Source organism: Eleutherodactylus coqui, chromosome 1, assembly GCF_035609145.1.
Source record: "Eleutherodactylus coqui strain aEleCoq1 chromosome 1, aEleCoq1.hap1, whole genome shotgun sequence".
NCBI lineage: Eukaryota > Metazoa > Chordata > Amphibia > Anura > Eleutherodactylidae > Eleutherodactylus > Eleutherodactylus coqui.
In genome coordinates this window covers 286,946,330-286,968,897 of record NC_089837.1, presented here as the reverse complement: position 1 = coordinate 286,968,897, position 22,568 = coordinate 286,946,330, and positions in this window count along the sequence as shown.

Genomic DNA, 22,568 nt, shown 5'->3' with positions numbered 1-22,568 from the left:
CCATTGCTGATTCCAGCCTCCTGATTGGCTGGAACCGGCACACGTGACGGGGCGGAGCTACGATGACGACGCGGTGACCAGCTCTCCGGCACGAGCGGCCCCATTCACCAGGCAGAAGCACGGACTGCGCAAGCGTGTCTAAAAATGCCAGAAGACATCGGAATTAGACGGAGCCATGGAGACGGGGACGCCAGCAACGGAGCAGGTAAGTGAATAACTTCTGTACGGCTCATATTTAATGCACAATGTATATTACAAAGTGCATTAATATGGCCATACAGAACTGTATAACCCCACTTGCTGCCGCGAGACAACCCCTTTAAGTTATCTAAGGGTTAAATAGTAACATAGTTCGTAAGGCTGAATGAAGACAATGTCCATCTAGTCCAGCCTGTTAGCCTCCTGTTTTGTTGATCCAGAGAAAGGTGAAAAACCCCAAGAGCAAAAGCCAATTAGCCCTTTTGGGGAAAAAATTCCTTCCCGACTCCCTAATGGCAATCAGACTAATCCCTGGATCAACCCCTAATAGTTCCTACCTGCCTGTATACCCGGATTAACAATTAAACTAGGATTTATATCCTATAATATCCTTCCTCTCCAGAAAGACGTCAAGTCCCTTTTTAAACTGCTCTATGGATTTTGCCATCACTACGTCCTCAGGCAGAGAGTTCCACAGTCTAATTGCTCTAACAGTAAAGAAACCTTTTCTATGTTGGTGATGAAACCTGCTTTCTTCTAAGCGTAGCGGATGCCCTCTTGTTACCGTCGTAGTCCTGGATATAAACAGATCATGGGAGAGATCCTTGTATTGTCACCTCATGTACTTATACATGGTTATTTGGTCGCCCCTTAACCTTCTTTTTTCTAGAGTAAATAGTCCCAATTTTGATAGCCTCTCTGGGTATTCCAATCACTTCATTCCATGTATTAGTTTAGTCGCTCTTCCTTGAACCCCCTTCAATACTGTAAAATCTTTCCTGAGCACCGGTGACAAGAACCGTACACAGTATTCCATGTGGGGCCTGACTAGTGGAAGGATAATGTTCTCGTCCTTCTCCCCTATACCTCTTTTAATGCATCCCAAAACTTTATTTGCCTTTGCAGCAGCTGATTGGCATTGGTTACTCCAGTTTAGTCTACAATCCACTAGTACCCCCAGGTCTTTTTCCATATCACTTTTCCCTAGCAGTGCCCCATTAAGTGTATATTGGTAACATCCATTCTTGCTGCCCATGTGCATAACCTTACATTTATCCACATTGAACTTCATTTGCCATTTTTCTGCCTAAGCCCCCAGCTTATCCAGGTCCGTTTGTAGCTTTACATTGTCCTCCGTTGCGTTAATTATATTGTATAATTTTGTGTCATCTGCAAATATTGAAATTTTGCTGTGCAGCCCCTCTATCAGGTCGTTGATAAATATATTGAACAGAATGGGGCCTAATACTGAGCCCTGTGGTACCCCACTAGTGACGGTGGCCCAATCAGAGTACGAACCATTTATTACCACTAGAGATGAGCGAACGTACTCGTTACGAGTACTTACGCACCCGAGCACCGCCATTTTCGAGTACAACAGTACTCGCGCGCAAAGATTCGGGGGGCGCCGTGGCGGCACGGGGGGTAGCAGTGGGGGGGAGAGGGAGAGAGAGAGGGCTCCCCCCTGTTCCCCGCTGCTCCCCCCCGCACCGCCGCGCCTCTCCCAGCCCCCCGGCGCCCCCCGAATCTTTACGCCCGAGTACTGAAGTACTCGAAAATGGCTGTACTCGGGTGCGTAAGTACTCGTTACGAGTACGTTCGCTCATCTCTAATTACCACCCTCTGCTTTCCATCATTGAGCCAATTTTTTACCCAATTACACACGTTTTCACCCAATCCGAGCTGTCTCATTTTGTATATTAGCCTATTATGCGGCACGGTGTCAAAGGCTTTAGAGAAGTCCAGATATACGAGATCAATAGATTCTCCCAGGTCCAGCTTAGAGCTTACTTCATCGTAGAAACTGATCAGATTTGTCTGACATGAGTGACCCTTCATGAATCCATGCTGGTGAGGAGTTATTCCCTCGTTCTCCTTGAGGTACTCATCGATGGCGTCTCTCAGAATCCCCTCGAAAATTTTTCCCATTACTGAAGTGAAACTTACTGGCCTGTAGTTAACAGGCTCACTTTTGGTCCCCTTTTTGTAAATTGGAACCACGTTGGCAATGCGCTAATCCAATGGTACAACACCGGTCTTGATAGTGTCTACAAATATTAGGTATAGTGGCCTAGCTAACTCAGCACTTAGTTCCCTTAGTACCCTTGGGTGTATTCCATCTGGGCCTGGCGATTTATCAATTTTAATCTTCCTTAATCGGTTCCGCACTTCCCCTTGCGTTAGGTATTACATATTTATTTTATTCCCCTGTATCTCGTGTGGCATTTCCTTTTCGTTTGTGAATACGCTTGAAAAGAAACTATTTAATAGATTTGCCTTCCCTCCATCATCATCAATGATTTCCCCTGCGTTATTTGTTAAAGGGCCAGTGCTCTCCCTGCAAATCCTTTTGCTGTTAATATAGTTGAAAAATAGTTACAGGTTGTTTTTGCTCTCCTTGGCGATCCGTCTTTCCGCCTCCTCTTTGGCAATTTTGATTCTATCTTTGCATATTTTGTTTTTTTCCCTGTACGATTTTAGCGCTTCTTCGCTGCCTTCTTGCTTTAGTAGTTTGAACGCTTTCTTTTTTTCGTTTATTGCCCCTCTTACCGTCTTGTCGAGCCACATTGGTTTCCTTTTAGTTGAGATTCTTTTATTTTTAAAGGGAATTAACTGCTCACATGAGGTGAATAGGATCCTTTTAAACTTTTCCCATTTCTCCTCTGTACTGATATTTTTGAGGATGTTGTCCCAATTAATGTTACCGATAGTTGTTCTAAGCTCATCAAATTTTGCTTTACTAAAGTTTAGTTTCTTTGTCGCTCCCTGATAAGGCTTCTTATTGAATGAAAGCTGGAAGTTGATTATATTGTGGTCACTGTTCCCCAAGTCCCCCTCAACCTGTACCCCCTTTATTCGGTCAGGTTTGTTAGTTAGTACTAAGTCCAGAATGGCCCTCCCTCTCGTTGGTTCCTGCACAAGTTGGTTCACAAAATTATCTTTAATTACTCTCAAGAACTTATCACCCCTGAGAGATTTGCAGGTCTCATTTTCCCATATTATGTCCGGATAATTAAAGTCCCCCATGATAATTACTTCGTTGCAGTTTGACACTTCTTCTATCTGCCTTAATAGTAAGTTTTCTATTTCTTCTGCTACTTTTGGTGGTCTATAGAAAACCCATATCAAGATTTTGTTATTTTTTTTCTCCCTTTATTTCTACCCACAGAGATTCCACCTGTTCGTCTTCTACACCTATATCCTCCCGTAGTCTCGGATTTAAGTTCGATTTGACGTACAGACATACCCCTTCCCCTTTCTGGTTCCTTCGGTCTCTTCTGAAGAGATTGTACCCCTGTAAATTTGCCGCCCAATCGCACTTATCATCAAGCCATGTTTCCGTTATTCCAACTATATCATAACTTTCACCAGTCATTCTTGCTTCAAGCTCATCCACTTTACCAATCAGACTTCGTGCATTTGTGGTCATACAATTGATATCGTTATTTTGGTTCTTTAAATTCGTTTTGTTGCTATACATGCTAATGTCTGACCTCACAGTTCTAACTGTACTACCCCCCCCCCCCCCTGCTCGACCCCCATTCCCATCTCTTTGACCCAGGTCGCTAGCTACACTGGCTACCCCACTATTTCTCATTTTACCCCCCCCCCAGTCCCTAGTTTAAACACTCCTCCAGCCTTCTAGCCATCTTCTCCCCCAGCACATCTGCACCCTCCCCATTAAGATGGTTCCCTCACCATCTCTCTGCTTATAGATAGCCTGCATTATTTTATTTCCCCAATAGCACAGGGAAGATCAGTTAATGTTCCATCTACTTTCTGAGAGAAAACAGATATAAAATAGGAATTTAAAAGTTTGTCCTTCTCAACATCATTCTTAATCAATTCACCATTTTCATCTTATAAGCATCCAAATAGCATCTTTGACTTTTCTTTTGGTTTTGACATACCCCCCCAAATCCTTTTTTTATTGCGTTTGGCCTCTGTTGCAAGCCTCAATTCATTATTAGCTTTAGCTTTTCTGACACTTGCCCTTCAGTTTCTACAGTCTGCATTATATTCTTCTTTAGATATTCCACCCTCTTTCCATTTGATAAACATATTTTTCTTCCTTTAACATGTGTGCAAGTTCATCTATCCTGGTCTCTCTAAATGCTTCCAATCCTTCCTTCTTTTAGGTTTTGTTAATGATTGTGCTTTGAGAATCTCATTTCACAACATTTCCCAACCTTCTTGAACATTTATGTCCTAAAGAACATCCAGCCATTGAATTCTTCCTACCCTCTTTCTGAGTCCATTAAAATCTGCCTTTCTGAAATCCAACCTTGAGGTCAGAGTTTTCTCAGGTCTTCCTCCCCTTTTTATCCAAAATTCAAAAATAGCATGGTCACTGCCTCCTAAGGACCCAGCCACCCTTACTTTCTCAACCATTCCCTCCCTGTTGGTAAGAATTAGGTCCAGGATAGCAGATCACCTTGTTTTCTCTTCTACCTTTTGGAAGATAAAGTTGCCAGCAAGAGCGGATAGGAATTTGTTGGATCCATTACTTTTACCTGAGAGAGATTCCCAACAAATGTCTGGATGGTTAAAATCTCCCATGATCACTATGTCATGATTTTTTGAGACCTTAAAAAAGCAGAAATGTAATATAATTCATAAAATAAATATCAGTATAATTCACTGTGTAAAACATGTTTCAACATCCTTGACATCCCACAGCTTTAAAACACAGACTTTTAAAAGGAAAAGTCCAGTTAAAATGATATTCCAATAGGTCATAGATAGAGATGAGCGAGCACCAAAATGCTCGGGTGCTCGTGTCGAACTTTCCACGATGCTGATTTCGAGTAACGAACCCCATTGAAGTCACCAAAGTGTCCCTGCGCAGCCTTCAGCTGCCCTCATGCCACACAGCCACACCACCCTCATGTCTATTTATAAGTGCGTCAGCCATGAGGAGGAACCGGAGGCACACACTGCAGAGGGTTGGCAGGGCCAGGCAGCGACCCTCTTTAAAAGGGGCGGGGCGATAGCCCACAATGCTATACAGAAGCAATGAGACAGCAGAGCTAACATCAGATTAAATGCAGGTGGGCTTCGGCCCACACTGCATGCCCCAGTGAGACTGGGGTTTTTTATAAGTAGACACAGGCAGGTACAACTCCCTATTGTGAAGTCCGTGTGGACCGACAGCATGAGAGGGTCCCAGGAAGCCACCAGCGGTACATAAATAAATCCCATTGCATTGCCCAGCACAGCTGAGGTAATGTCAGATTAAATGCAGGTGGGCTTCGGCCCACACTGCATGCCCAACCTGACCGGGGTTTTTAATACATAGACACAGGCAGGTACAAATCCCCTATGTGAAGTCCCTGTGGACCGACAGCATGGGTGGCTCCCTGAAACCCACCGGCGGTATATAAATATATCCCATTGCAGTGCCCAGCACAGCTGAGGCAACGTCAGATTAAATACAGGTGGGCTTTGGCCCACACTGCATTCCCCAGTCAGACCGGGGTTTTTAATACATAGACACAGGCAGGTACAACTCACTAATGTGAAGTCCCTGTGGACCGACAGCATGGGTGGCTCCCTGGAACCCACCGGCGGTACATAAATAAATCCCATTGCAGTGCCCTGGACAGCAGAGCTAACATCAGATTAAAAACAGGTAGGCTTCGGCCCACACTGCATGCCCCAGTCAGACTGGGGTTTTTTATAAGTAGACACATGCAGTTACAACTCCGTGTGGACCGAAAGCATGGGTGGGTCCCAGGAAGACACCGGCGGTACAGAAATAAATCCCATTGCAGTGCCCTGGACAGCAAAGCTAACGTCTGATTAAATACAGGTAGGCTTCGGCCCACACTGTATGCCCCAGTCAGACTGGGGTTTTTTATAAGTAGACACATGCAGTTACAACTCCGTGTGGACCGACAGCATGGGTGGGTCCCAGGAAGCCACCGGCGGTACATAAATATATCCCATTGCATTGCCCAGCACAGCTGAGGTAACGTCAGATTAAATGCAGGTGGGCTTCGGCCAAGAAAATTTTTACATAGTTGGAGGAGGAGGACGGGAAAGTTTTTGAGGCAGTACGTGTCCTGTCCCCGTGTCCATGGTTATATGCACCTTCCCAGTGACCGCGTCGCTGAAAAGTTGTCGCACCTGTGGAACCTAGTAGCTTGGCCTCGCCACCATCATGTTTTTGGGAAGCCTACGATTCCACTACCCTGTAACATTGCAGTAGCAGCAGTATAGGCAGAGCCGAGAATTAGTAACATTTCAGCGGTAAGAGTATGCACAAACCCCTGTAACATTTCATTGGCAGCAGTGAGGACAGACCCCACTAACATTTCATTTGCAGCAGTATACACAGACCCCAGTAACATTTCAGTAGTATCAGTATAGACAGACCCCAGTAACAGTAACGTAGAAGCAGTATCGGCAAAGCAGCAGATTCACATTTCCCTGGCAGCAGTGTAGGGAGAGCATAGTATTGGTAAGATTTCAGTAGTAGGAGTATAGTCAGGCCCCAGCAACAGCAACGTAGAAGCAGTATGGACAAAGCAGCAGATTCACATTTCCCTGGCAGCAGTGTAGGGAGAGCGTAGTATTGGTAAGATTTCAGTAGTAGGAGTATAGACAGGCCCCAGCAACAGCAACGTAGAAGCAGTATGGGCAAAGCCCACTATTAGTTACATTTCTGTTATAGCAGTATAGACCTGCCCCAGTAACATTTCCGTTGAAGCATTATGGGCAGAGCCCAGTATTAGTAAAATTACAGTAGTAGCAGTATACACCAACCAAGTTAACATTTCAGGAGCAGAAGTATCGGCAGACCGAAGTAACATTTCTGTTGCTGAAATATAGTCAGACCCCTGTAGCATTACTCTGGCAGAAGTATAGGTAGGCAGAACAGAGTTACATTTCTGTAGCAAATGTGTAGGCCAACCCCAGACACAGTGGTGTACCATGAGTGCAGGCGAAGCCCATAAAAATTACTTGGATTACATTGTAGGCGAGGGCCGGAAAAATTGTTGTACCGACAGTAGAAATGTACCCCAGAAAATTGCCCATGCCCAACCCAAAGGGCAGGTGAAACCCATTAATCGCTTAGCGTACTGTGGCTTAATTTTTAACTAGGCCTGGAGGCAGCCCAGTCCCAAAAACAATAGGTTCAGGTGGAAGTTTCAATGCTTTAATGAGAATTGAAACAGATAAATATTATTTAGAAAAGTTATATGAGCCTTTTGGCCCACAGAAAAATTGCCCATTCGCGGTGATTACGAGAGGTTTCAGGAGGAGGAGCCGGAGGTGGAGGACGAATACCATACACAGATTGACAAAGTTCTTTAGGTGGCGCTGCTGTCCGCTGGTGGAGAAGAGAAGTCTGGGGAAATCCAGGCTTTGTTCATCTTTATGAGTGTAAGCCTGTCTGCGCTGTCAGTTGACAGGCGGGTACGCTTGTCCGTGATGATTCCCCCAGCTGCACTAAACACCCTCTCTGACAAGACGCTAGCCACAGGGCACGCCAACACCTCCAGGGCATACAGCGCGAGTTCGGGCCACCTGTCCAGCTTTGACACCCAGTAGTTGTACGGAGCAGAGGCGTCACGGAGGACAGTGGTACGATCGGCTGCGTACTCCCTCACCATCTTCTTACAGTGCTCCCTCCGACTCAGCTTGGACTGGGGAGGTGTGAGACAGTCTTGCTGGGGAGCCATAAAGCTGGCAAAGGCTTTGGAGAGTGTTCCCCTGCCTGCGCTGAACATGCTGCCTGATCTCCGCACCTGCCCTTCTACGTGGCCCTCGGAACTGCGCCTTCTGCCACTAGCGCTGTCAGATGGGGAGTTTACCATCAGTTTGTCCACCAGAGCCCTGTGGTATTGCATCACTCTCAAACCCCTTTCCTCTTCGGGAATGAGAGTGGAAAGGTTCTCCTTATACCGTGGGTCAAGCAGCGTGTACACCCAGTAATCCGTAGTGGCCAGAATGCGTCTAACACGAGGGTCACGAGAAAGGCATGCTAACATAAAGTCAGCCATGTGTGCCAGGGTACCTGGACGCAACATATGGCTGTCCTCACTAGGATGATCCCTTTGAGTATGCTCCTCCTCCTCCTCCTCCTCAGGCCATACACGCTGAATGGATGAGAGGCAAGCTGCGTGGGCACCCTCTGCAGTGGACCCAGCTGTCTCTTCCTTCTCAGGCTCCTCCCCCTCCTCCTCCTCCTCCACACGCTGAGATATAGACATGAGGGTGCTCTGACTATCCAGCGACATACTGTCTTCCCCCGCCTCCGTTTCCGCCGGAAAGCATCAGCCTTTATGCTTTGCAGGGAACTTCTCAAGAGGCATAGCAGGGGAATGGTGACGCTAATGATTGCAGCATCGCCGCTCACCATCAGGGTGGACTCCACAAAGATTCCAAGGACCTGGCAGATATCTGCCATCCAGGCCCACTCCTCTGTAAAGAATTGAGGAGGCTGACTCCCACTTCGACGCCCATGTTGGAGTTGGTATTCCACTGTAGCTCTACTCTGCTCATACAGCCGGGACAACATGTGAAGCGTAGAGTTATACCGTGTGGGCACGTCGCAAAGCAGTCAGTGCACTGGCAGATTAAACCGATGCTGCAGGGTGGCAGCGTCCGTGTTGGACTTGCGGAAATGTGCGCTGACCCGGCGCACCTTGCCGAGGAGGTCTGACAAGCCATCTCTCCTCCTGACAAGCTAGCACACACAGGTATTGCTTCTTTGATTTTAATTTGTTTTGTCTATAAAGGTCTTGTGTATTTCATACCTCATTGCTGTTGATAAAGGCTACTATAGCCGAAACGCGTTCAGCGCGAACCTGTGAGCTGTATGCTTTTTTTACTTAATAAGGGCGAGCACCCACTGGCGTTTGCGTTTTCCGCGGGAAAAAACGCAGCGTTTTCGCCGCGTTTCCCGCGATTTTTCTGCGCGTTTTTCGCGGCGTTTTTCACGGCGTTTTCGCGGCGTTTTCGCGGCTTTTCCATTAATTTCCATGGAGAAAAATAAGAACACATATGCAACTGACAGTTCCTATGTTAAAAACGCAAACGCAACGCAAAAAAAACGCCAGTGGACAGGAACACATGTTATCTCTATGCCTGTGCAGGAAAAACGCAAAACGCAGGTAAAAAAAGGCCAGTGGGTGCTCGCCCTAAAGAATGAAATTTTTTTAACGGTAGCAGCTCCTCTCCACTTCTATTTTTATTTATATGGAATTTAGCCGTTTGCCGTCAGCTGCTTGAGGACGGAGCTCCTGTTAAATCTCAGATCTCCCTGCAACACTGGAAGATACTGCTGGTGAGGTGAGCCCATATTTCTTTTTTGCCTTATTGACAAGTGTGGGTAGCCTTTCAGAAACCGCTGAACCACCAAATAAAAAACGTGAGCCAAGCATGGCACGTGCGTGAGGCTGCCGAGCTGCAGAGCCGCCACCAGGTTACGGCCATTGTCACACATGACCATGCCCGGTTGAAGGCTCAGTGGCGAAAGCCAGCGGTCGGTCTGCTCTGTCAAACCGTGCAACAGTTCATGGGCCGTGTGCCCCCTCCTTCCTAAGCTGACTAGCTTCAGCACGACCTGCTGACGCTTGCCCACCGCTGTGCTGCCGCGCCGCGCGACACCGACTGCTGGCGACGTGCTGCTGCTGACAAGTCTTGATTGCGAGGTAGAGTTTGCGTTGGAGGAGGAAGGTTTAGTGGAGGTTGCATACACCGCCGCAGATACCAACACCGATCTAGGGCCCGCAATTCTGGGGGTGGGTAGTACATGAGCGGTCCCAGCTCTGACTCGGTACCAGCCTCCACTAAATTCACCCAATGTGCCGTCAGGGAGATATAGTGGCCCTGCCCGCCTGTGCTTGTCCACGTGTCTGTTGTTAAGTGGACCTTGGCAGTAACCGAGTTGGTGAGACGTGGTAGTGCAGGGCTGGGACGGCACACCGTGAAAAATAGTGGTGACTGGGGACTGAGTAGCGCGGGGCTGCCGCCGCCATCATGTTTTTGAACGCCTCAGTTTCCACCAGCCTGTAGGGGAGCATCTCCAGGCTGATCAATTTGGCTATGTGCACATTAAAAGCTTGAGGGTGCGAGTGCGTGGCGGCGTATTTGCGCTTTCGCTTCAACGATTCTCTTAGCGACAGCTGGACGCTGCGTTGAGAGACATTGCTGGATGGGGCCGAGGACAGCGGAGCTGAGGGTGTGGGTCCAGGCCAGAAGACGGTCATGCCTGTGTCCTGAGAGGGCGGTTGGATCTCAGTGGCAGGTTGGGGCCCAGGGGGAGAAGCAGTGGCACAAGCTGGAGGCGGTGAACGGCCTTCGTCCCACCTTGTGGGGTGCTTGGCCATCATATGCCTGCGCATGCTGGTGGTGGCGGCTCCCCGGCTGATCTTGGCTCAACAAACCTTGCACACCACTGTTCGTCGGTCGTCCGGCGTCTCCGTGAAAAACTGCCACACCTTAGAGCACCTTGGCCTCTGCACGGTGGCTTGGTGCAAGGGGGTGCTTTGGGAAACAGCTGGTGGATTATTCGCTCGTGCCCTGCCTCTACCCGTGGCCACCCCACTGCCTCTTCCAACCTGTCCTGCGGCTGCAATTGCCTCCCCCTCTGAAGACCGGTCCTCAGTTGGCTTATCACACCAGGTGGGGTCAGTCACCTCATCGTCCAGCAGCTCTTCCTCCGAATCCTCTGTGCGCTCCTCCCTCGGACTTACTGCCCTTACTACTACCTCACTGATAGACAACTGTGTCTCATCGTCATCGTCCTCCTCACCCACTGAAAGCTCTTGAGACAGTTGCCGGAAGTCCCCAGCCTCATCCCCCGGACCCCGGGAACTTTCCAAAGGTTGGGCATCGGTCACGACAAACTCCTTCGGTGGGAGAGGAACCATTGCTGCCCAATCTGGGCAGGGGCCCGAGAACAGTTCCTGGGAGTCTGCCTGCTCCTCAGAATGTGTCATTTTCATGGAGTGAGGAGGCTGGGAGGAAGGAGGAGCAGCAGCCAGAGGATTCAGAGTTGCAGCAGTGGACGGTGTAGAAGACTGGGTGGTCGATAGATTGCTGGATGCACTTTCTGCCATCCACAACAGGACCTGCTCACACTGCTCGGTTTTTAATAAAGGTCTACGACGTGGACCCAAAAATTGCGATATGAAGCTGGGGACCCCAGAAACTGTCCTCTCTCCTACTCCTGCAGCAGCCAGCTGTGATTCACCTGGACCAGGAACTCGGCCTATGCCCACACCCTCACTTGCTGGATTAAGAATCGAGCAGAGACAGAGCAGTGTAAAAATGTTTGTGAATTATTGCCGCGCAGTTGCTGGCTGCCAGCGGTAATATAACGCTAAATGAAGCCAGAAATAAATTATAAAGAAGGATGCAAGCAGGACTAGCAGTGCACTATGCAGTTGAGATTCACCTCCAGTCCCACAGACCACGCAGTAATGTGCACTGGGTTACAAGCAGACGTAAAAAAGGAGTCCTTTTTTAAAATTAGTTTTTTTCCAATGTAATGCAGGCAATGGAACGTGTATTGGACTCTCCCTCTATGGCTGTCTGGCACCGTACACTGCGCCGGCAGCTGTCTGGTAACACAGAGTGGAGAAAAATATTAGTGCTTTTTAAACGTGCACTTGGATGCAGAGAGCGCTTACATTACACTACTGCCCCCAGCAAAAAATGACACTGAAGGCTGAACTGAGGCCTTGCAGTGCACTATGCAGTTGAGATTCGCCTCAAGTCGCACAGGCCACGCAGTAATGTGCACTGGGTTAAAAGCTGCCGTACAAAAGGATTCCTTTTTTAAAATTAGTTTTTTCCAGTGCAATGCAGGCAATGGAGCGTGTATTGGACTCTCCCTCTATGGCTGTCTGGCACCGTACACTGTGCCGGCAGCTGTCAGGTAACACAGCAGAGAAAAATATTAGTGCTTTTTAAACGTGCACTTGGAGGCAGAGAAAGCTTACATTACGCTAACTGCCCCCAGCAAAAAATGACACTGAAGGCTGAACTGAGGCCTTGCAGTGCACTATGCAGTTGAGATTCACCTCAAGTCCCACAGGCCACGCAGTAATGTGCACTGGGTTACAAGCTGCCGTACAAAATGATTCCTTTTTTGAAATTAGTTTTTTCCAATGCAATGCAGGCAAGGGAGCGTGTATTGGACTCTCCCTCTATGGCTGTCTGGCACCGTACACTGTGCCGGCAGCTGTCTGGTAACACAGAGCGGAGAAAAATATTAGTGCTTTTTAAACGTGCACTTGGAGGCAGAGAGCGCTTACGTCACACTAACTGCACCCAGCAAAAAATGACACTGAAGGCTGAACTGATGCCTTGCAGTGCAATGCTGAGGTACTACAACTCCCAGAAACCACTGAGTTAAATGCACAGGTAGACAGGATTCCACACTACCACTGTCCCTGCCTCACCAATACTTCCCCTATACTACTTAGTACAGACTGCAGCCTGAGAACGCTATAGCTGTTATGGGGCTGCACGCCCGATATACCAAAAAAAAAAAAAGGCAAACAACTCCCAGCACCCACAACAGTAGTGCACTAGGTGAGCTGTGGCCCTAAGAAGGACTGTTGGGGTTCTTGTAGACGCTAACACTCTCCCTAAACCAGCAACAGCAGCAGCAGCACTTTCCCTGATCTCCCCCAGTGTGTGTCTGTGGCGAGCCGCGGGCGGGGCTGATTTAAATACTTGGGGGTCACTTGATCTCGTCAGCCACTCGCTGCAGGGGGTGGGATAGGGCTGGAACGTCACAGGAGGAAGTTGTAATGCCTTCCCTGTCTTTTTATTGACCAGAAAAGGGCGCAAATTTCTCAGGGAAGGAAATGTAATGGAGTCGAGTACCGCGTGGTGCTCGTCTCGAGTAACGAGCATCTCGAACACCCTAATACTCGAACGAGCATCAAGCTCGGACGAGTGCGCTCGCTCATCTATAGTCATAGATTATCTGGACAACCTCTGTTTTTAGGAATAAAAAGATTTATTCTACTGGAATACATTCTCGGCCCACTGTCATTCATGTGAATGATTCTTTGCTTAGCATGCTGGTGTCATAAGTAAATTTTACTGCCAAACAGGTTTAACCACTTAGTGACGGAGCTTTTTTGCTTTTTTCCATTTTCGTTTTTTCCTCCCTTTTAAAAAATTGTAGCTCCTTTATTTATCCATCAACGTCGCTGTATGAGGGCTTGTTTTTTGTGGGACGAGTTGTATTTTTCAATCGTACTATTTATTGTACCATATAATGTACTGAAAAACTTTTAAAAAATGTGCGGAGAGAAATGGAAAAAAAACGACATTCCACCATCTTTCAGTGCATTTTGTTTCTACGGCGCACAAACTGCAACAATAATGACATGATAACTTTATTTTGTGGGTCCGTACAATTACTATGATACCAAACTTATATAGTGGGGTTTTTTTTGCTGTACTACTTGTATTTTTTTTTAAGATATTTAATTTTTTAAAATTATTTTCTGTGTCTATTTTCTGCGCACAATAACTTTTTTATTTTTCTGTTGACATAGTTGAGTGAGGGCTCATTTTGTGCGGTACGTTCTTTCGTTTCTGATAGTACCATTATTGCATACAATTTACTTTTTTTTATTGCAAATATGGCAAAAGGTTTTTTTTTAACTTTGATTACTTTTTTTTTTAATAGTATAGCATTACGTCATACTGCTTTTTGACAGGCAGTCTAACAAGCCACTCCACGGGAATGGCTTGATAGGCAGTCTGCTAAGGCAGCCCTGGGGCCTTTCAGAAGACCCCCGGCTGCCATGACACCTGCACGGCTCCCCCGATCTCAACGCGGGGAGGCCGTATGGGACCCCTGAACATCATTCGGGGGATTTAAATGCCACTGTCAGAATTGACAGGGGCATTAAAAGGGTTAATAGCCGCGATTGGCCGCACAGCCGATTACAGCTATTGCCCGCAGGTGTCAGCTGTAATAAACAGCTGACGGCCGCGCTGTATGGAGGGAGATAGCGGGCCTATCTTCCTCCATACACATCCTGCAGCAGTAGGACGTAAAAACACTTTAGAGCCATCACTAAGAGGTTAAGCAGTTTTTACAGCTCTATCATCATGCAAATGAGTGCTATTTTAAGAACACTTCTCCAAAATGATTTTCTCTCAGGTATCTATACCAGAAGATCAGACTTTCTTTTTTACCCTTCCACACATTTAACATATATTTACGTCATAATGGAAGCAAAGCTGGTCCCATATGCATGAGTGCTGGCTGTCTCATGCAGCTGATACACAGCCATCTAACACCTTAAGGCCCATTTAGACACGACAATTCTCACGCAAATTTTGCTGGAAGCCATCTTTTGAGCGATAACCATTGTGTCTAAATGCAAACACCATGCAGTTTTCGTAAACGTTTCGTTCCTAGCTCAATTCTAATTTTCTAGATTCGAGCGATGAACCCCTATCAGCGGTGCAGGGTGTCATCTCAGTCAGCAGTGCTGATAGGATTCTTTCAGCTCATGTCCCACTGGTAGTTTACAGCAGGGCACGAGCTGTAAGCACAGAGAACAATGCAGCAGTTTGCTTATGCAAAACAGCTGTATTGTTTGCCGAGTGATAGCAGCAGTGTCCTGCTCCGCCTGTATAACTTTTTAGTAGCTAATTAGCTACTATAGACTATGCAAAGATCACTCAAAACTGTAACTCAAACTGTCGTTTGAGCGATAATCTTTCAGTGTAATTGGGGTCTTAGATTCTATGGCCATTGCTGAAATGTGCATCTACGTAGTTAGACAGAGAAATTGTGTTCCCTTTGTTCCTCAACTGTCTCCTGTGCAATGCTGAATGATCATCTTGGCAGACGAGTATAGTGAAGACCTCCAGGCCTCTCATGGTAATATTTCTAATAGTATGATTCACTGAAATAATCTATTGCAATTCTAAAGTATTACAGTGTATTGTACAAGCGGTCAAAAGATTGCTTGTTCAAGTACCACATTTAAAAAAGGTAAAAAACTGTGTTTAAAAATGAACAGTAAAAAAAAAACCTTTGCTGTTCTTTGCATTAAAAAAAAACTATAGAAAAATAACTGTAATTGGTGTCGCATAAAAGTGTGAACTAATAAACTAATTCAGCCTTCTTGGTAAACATCATAAATAAAAAATATATGCAATTCCAAAATTGCTGTTTTTGTCACCTTGCAGCCCAAAAAATAAAAAGTTATCAAAATGTCACATGTACCTCAGAATGGTACACATAAGAACTACATTTAGGTCTGCAAAAAACACATCCTCACAGTGTACCTTCTATGGAAAAATTAAGTTATGGGTCTCGGAATATAGCAACTGAAAGAAGTTTCATAACCAAAACTATATAAAATTGGTATTGTCATAATTGTACTAAACCATAATATAAAGTTATCGTGTCAGTGAACACTGTCAAAACAACTCCTCCCTTCAAAAAAAAAAGCTGCAATTGCATTTTTTCTTCCACTTTCAACCAAATTTTAAAAGTTGTTGAAAAAAACAAAGTACCCCGCAGAAAGCAGGCTCTCAAATGGCTGTGTCAACGGGGAAAAAAAAAATGTTCAAAGCTCTGGGACAGTGTGGATGAAACCTGGCACCCCCTCCCCCCATCCCCCAAGGATTAAAAAAAATGGCTGCAGCAGGAAGAGGTTAAACTGTAAATTATGTCAAATGCATGTAAACTATTCTTCTCACAACAGAAGACGTTTTGCATATCTGCAGAACTATAGCTTTCCGTAGGATTCTTTTATGAATATGTTAACATTTATAAACATGCAGAATGGTACAATTTTTTTTATGTCAACTTGACAAAACACACATATTATGACTCTGTTCTGCTAGGGTTCTCTGCTTTGTCCCCATTTGCTGTGTTTTTCACTGCTTCTTTTCTTTATTTGACAGAACACTGCCTTCAACTTGATGTATCTTTTCTTCTTATATTATGCATGTATATATGGATTATTTTTATTGACTAGATGCTATTTTAGACTTCCATTGGTACAGTAAGTGCAATATCCATGGCTACTCCAAAAGGCTACACATATACACTATGGAGACTAACAAAAAATGCTTAGTCGCTGGTCCAACTCACTTTAAAACAGCCATGTATAGCAATATACAGAATTTAAAAAAATGTAACATCTTGAAATAAAAAGTGAATATCTTTTCCTCATATGTTTTTGGTTAACTGATAAACTTTATTGAATGATTCACTTAATTACAGTAAGTAACTCATTGTTAAAGTGTAGATAACAACATTGCATGTAATATTCATTCAGGATAGGAAAAAAAAGAACAATTCCCTAAGTATGACAACAATTCTTTGTGTCACAAAACTAGCTTCAGACCTGCTCGCCAACATAAATTGTAATCACATGCATAGTGCAAGGAAGGGAGTGACTGCCCCAGTTACAGATAAGTCACAGCAAAAAATGTCCTCCAGTATCCAAAACATGCATGAAACTTAACTTTTATTCCATGATATTAAAAGGCAATGCAGGAGCAAAAGATAAAAAACAGAACTCCATACGCATTTCAAGCCTGAAAAGTTTGGCTCTTACTCATAGTGCCAATATTCATTCAGGATAGGAAAAACGACAATTCTCTAAGTATGACAACAATTCTCTGTTTAACAAAGCAACAGCTCAGTCTTAGTATCACAGCGGGTGGCAGAATACATTAGGAAGTCATAAAACTGCAGCACTGTTTAACAGGTTTTCCTGCGTATGAATATCTGACTATATAACTAGTAAATAAAATGGATAATAGTCTCAACATGCTACTTGAGTAATCATACGCATAGTTACAGTGCAGGTGAAAGATGCAGACGACCAAACATTCCAAGAAATGAAGTGAAAAAAAAGAAAACCACAAAGCCACATACATATTAAGCTGTATACACCAGGTGTTTATGTACACATTCTGCTACTAGAATGTCGCAATTCATGTGCTAGTATAGCAGAAAACTGTTGAATAAAGTGAGAACGATCTCCAATGGAGATGTAGTTTACTATGTGTAAGCACCATATGTGGGCACTGCTACTGTGTTTTGCACAATGGGAAACATTATAAAAAGAGGTTGCCAATTTTCTCCATATTGCGCAAGTACAAAACACATATCTGCTTTTTCCAGCAAACCCATTTGAAAAACAGAAAAGTCCCTAACCTTCCACATTCCTATTTCAAATTCTGGTACTACAGCATCTTTGACTCAATTAGACCCTGAAGGTAGTTTCTTATTTATTAAAGGGATTATAAGTAACATTCCCATTTCTGTGGCAAATCTATATGCTCCTAATACACATTAAACAAAATGGATTGGCAAAACCCTGAAAAAATGTAACAATTTTGCTAAGGGTATGAGGATGGTCGGTGGAAACATAAATTCAGCTTTGAACCCAATAACAGATACGTCTACAGGTACACTCAGAAATGAATCTAAGTAAAGTGGACTTGTAGAGGTTACTCCACCCTTCATCTAGTTTATACTTACTTCTCTCAAGTGCATAATACATATTGGAGGTTGGGCTACTTATTTCACAATGCTTCATGCTTCTTGTTATCAATATTATTTTATTGTGTACTGTACATCTCAAATTAGCAATGCAGGTTACAAAACATCAGGATGAAAGACCTGGAAGAGGCAACATAAAATGGGACACGCAGGTCCCTATCAGAAGTTATAAATTTAATTATTTGTTAACACAAACTGGCTTCTTTGCATAGACTAACATAAAAAGCTCCTTTTTTAGTAAGTGTTAGCCAAAGAGTTCAAAACAACCATAATATAGAAGCTAAAAACAATAAGCCAGATCAGGTATTTACATTGCAGGATGTAGGGAGGGGGAGGGACAGGATATAATGTTCATAAACTTAGATAATTGTAATCCAGCAATCCACTTTAACTCCGGTGTAAGGCCTCATGTCCATGGGCGAGTTTGATTTGCGGAACCTGCACTGGACACCCGCAAATCATGCCGCCCATAGGGAAGCATGGGTGCCCGCAAAATAATTAAAGAATGCAGGTTTGTTTTACGGACCTTTTGGTTCGGAAAACAAATCGCAGTATGCTCCGTTTTTCTGCAGATCCTGCACTGACAGCTTCCATTGTAGTCAATAGAAGCTGTCCAATCCGCGGCACACCCATAGCTGACACTGCAGAAGTGTCGCGAATCCCGCAGGAAAGCAGGAGCTCGATAAAGAAAAACTCCTACTGCGCATATGTGCTGGCACACCAGAACACATCTGCCATGCAGAGGAAAGAAAATCCGTCTGGGATGCAGAAGAGTTGCACAGACCCAGAATAGGTAAAATAATGTCCTCGGCCGTGGGCAGAGTGGGATTTCGCTGCGGGCTCCTGCCAACAGAATCCGATCCGCCCGTGGACATGAGGCCTAACAGAGTTTCTACAGAGGATCAACTAAGGCCTCTTTTACACAGGCTACAAAATCGCGAGATTTTTTAGCGATGCGACATCGCTACAAAATGCATGTATGTGAAACCCATGGTTTCCAATTGGTTCCTTTACATGAGAGATGTTTTGTAGCCTGAAAGAATCCATTGGAAACCATGAGCTTCACATACATGTGTTTTGTAGAGATGTTGCATTACTAAAAAATTTCACGGTTTTGTAGCCCGTGTGAAAGAGGCCTAAGTGGTTCAAAATGAAGAGAGAGTGTGATGTGAATGTAAATTGTGTACCTAGCAAGTGCCCACTGCTCTGGGGTCTCATGCTCGCGTGTTGAATATTGAAGGCATAGCTGGAATTACTGCATAGTCTCACAGTTGTGATAGCAGTATGGCAGGATTACCATATATGACTCAAGGCTGAGAGATTTAGTATAAAGCTCAGATGAAGTGTAGCACAGGTGTTTGGCACATCATATGTAAAGCATAAAGAGCAGTAAATGGGACTTCTCCCAGGAAGGCTCCAAATTAGCAAAATTTCGGGCTATTGTGAGTCCTTAGAGAGGTCTGTAGTTAAGACAGGATTCTCAGCCTGTTACAAAAGATGACACCTGCCTCAGGGTCTCAATTTTAATAAAGTGGTAATACCACAGAGACGGGGCTCACTTTTTAGTGTCAGACATGTTGCTCAGTGTTTTAACACTCACAGTCCTTGTGGTGGAAGGCTTTCACTCTATTAGCAAAATGGCAGAAACTGACTGGAGCTACCTCGGCTTCTACGGTCGACAGGGCACATTCCTGTAGACAAAAGGCCCCACAGATGATTGCACTGCTCACATTACTCTACAGCTCCCAACCTCTTGCACAGGCTTTTCAGACTTCATGCGTAGCTTGGTGATACCCAACTTTGCACCACCTGCTCATGCTTGCTTGTGCTCTTCAGCACTGTGACAACCCACCAACAACTTGCATGCTACACCGGACTTTTATCTCTTACCCCAGCAACAACCTGTGGGGCACAACTTGCTTTCCCATTTTCTTAATCTAGCATAGGCTCCACTGAGCATGGGGGCAAGGTGTAGAGTATTCCCCAATAGTCATCCTGTCTGGGTTGGAGGCTGCACACACTCATCCACAGAGGCCTCAACAGAGGCTGTTACAAGCATCCAACAACACAGTAAAGCATAAACAGCATGGGTCATACTTAAATCCCTAGAAGCACAATTTGGCTACACTATAGTGTTTAATTAGTAGCTACATTTCAACTACCTGAGGCTTCTTTTTGACGAGTGTATATCAGTCGTCCGTTTTCACGGCCGTCCGATATACGCTACATTGGGAGAGAAAAACACTTGTGAACAGATTAAACGTTTGCGCGCCCGTTCAGACGGCATGGATCCCGGCGCATATACGTCGAGACTACCATGCCATCGCCCCTTTCCCCTCCCCATCGCAGGCTCACCTCTCTTCTCCTCCCTGCTCGAGCTTTGCAATGGGAGGGGGCGGAGCTAAGTGCCGGCCTGTCTTGCCTTCTCCCATTAATGGCTATGGACAAGGGGTGGGGAGAGGGCGGGAGCTTAGATCCACCCTTGTCCGGCCCCTTGTCCGCAGCCAGCAATGGAAGGAGGCGGAACTGTACGGTGCTTAGCTCTGCCCTGCCCCACCCCCTCCCATTGCAAAGAAAGAGCTGGGAGGAGAAGAGAGGTGAGCCTGCACAGGGCGGGGGGGGGGAGCAGAGGGCCAAGCAGCGGATGACGGATTCCAGCCGAAAAGATAGTTCAAGGACTAGTTTTGGGCCTGACGTAAAAACGCCTGGCGCTTTTACTGCTCAGGAATACGGCCATGTGATCTGATGCATTGGAATTCAATGCATCAGATCACAGCGTATATCAGCCGGCCAATATACGCTCATGGTTAAGAGCCCTAACTTTGCAGCATCTACTGTACACTCTGAGACATTTTCATACCACAAACATATTATTTTTGAAGGCACTTCTTGTAGCTAGGCATATCTCAGCTATCACGCAGTGGCTTTCCTATAATACTATAACATTTACATAATACACTCTATATATACACACAGCATACTATTCTCAGGATAGGTCCTCAATAGTTGATCGGCTGGGGTCCACGCTTTGGACCCCAGCCGATCAGGCTCCTGCTGTAAGGCTCCTGCTGTAAGGCTCCCGATCAGGCTCCTGCTGTAAGGCCCAAAACAAACAGGGGTATAGAGCGGAAGCCGTCAGCTCCAACTCCTGTGTAGTGGCCAGCACTGGTAATTGCAGGCACAGCTCTCAGCTGCTACACAAGGATCAGATCGATCTACGTCTGCTCCTTACCCCTGAGTGTTATGGCACTAACAGTAGGCACCTAATCAGCTGTTTGGCCGGGGTCTCAAGCAGTGGACCCCAGCGATAAACTATTGATGATCTATTCTGAGGATAGGTCATCAGTAGTATTTGCCAAGCAAACCTCTTCAATGCCATTTTTATATGAGGACACTTTTACTTAATAAGCTCTAAGCATGAAGGCATATAACTTAGCACTCAACAGTCATTATAATAGTCTTCCATTACAAGTATACCTAAACTACGCTAGCAAATATTGACTCTGTATAGCTGAGGGTCTATTTACACCAAATGATTTATCGTTTGAATGAGCAAACGATGTCAGGCAGCCCATTTATACAGGCAGATAAATCATTGGTTCGTTCAAATGACAAATCATTCTCATTCACTGCATAAGTGAATGAAAGCACCTTAACGATCGGTATTTAAACCAAACGATTAGTGAACGAGCCAATGATGATTTTTATGTCTGCATTAAATGAACAATAAATGAAAAGCAATTTATCATTAGTCAGTCGATTGTTGACGAAAATGAACAATCGTTCAGTATAAATGCAGCCTATTTGAGAGATTTTTTGCAAGATAATCATTCAGTCTAAAATGGCTTTAACACAATGCATAATTATTACCTTTTTGGATAAACATTCTCACTTTAGTGCTAATAATTAGCAGCATTACTAGCCTTTACTCCAATATTCTCAGGAATTATGACATTTTCCCAACGGCAGTTAATATTCTAGGCATTCTACCCAATTAAAGATGGCAATTTTCTCCTATTCACGGGTTTAGCTTTTCTAACCTCCTTACAAGCTGGCTTAGTGACTCTATTACATTGTATGCATTAGGTTAGCCTGCTGTGTTCCAACTATGGTTAGTGCCACCCCTCAATTATACTGGCTGATGCTTATTATGCACTTTTATTGTATACTAAAAGAATTGTGTCAGTTTGTATTTATTTGTAGACTTGTGACAGTATGCTTTTAATTGTATTCCCCATGCACTTTATTTTTATATGGATACATTTTTTCATGCATTTTGTACGATATATTGTAGTAATTGATCGCTAAACTGTTAATATATAGGTGGGTATGTATACCTGGCATCACACTTTCATTGTTGCTTCAAATTTCCTACAATGAGGAGTTGAAGCTTTGCAGTAAAACCATTGACACATAAATATTGCACATCTCATTAAGGGGGTTACCCCTGGGGCAAGGGGAGCAGCAGGGAAAGAAAGTATAGCCTCTATTATGTTGGTACAGTATGGTGAGCATGTTTTGAAAAACGTTTGTTCCCAGGTAATCTCTTTAAAGATATTGAAATTGTGCTTCGTATTTCCTATGTTATTCCCTTCATATAGATTTTGCTAAAAACAAGAAAGGTTCAATTTTTAGACATTTTATTTTTACTTTTTTCAGCCAAATGTCAAAATTCTTGACTCAGTTCTGCCTGGATGCTATGTATTCCCCTTAGACAAAATCAAGGGACCCATTTGAGCCCCAAAAGATATGGTGGATTGGTCACCATTGACATAGCCCGCCTGCAGACGGGCGAAAATTCCGCAGTGGGATTTCCGCCACTGGAAGCCTGCATAGGTTGCACTAACAA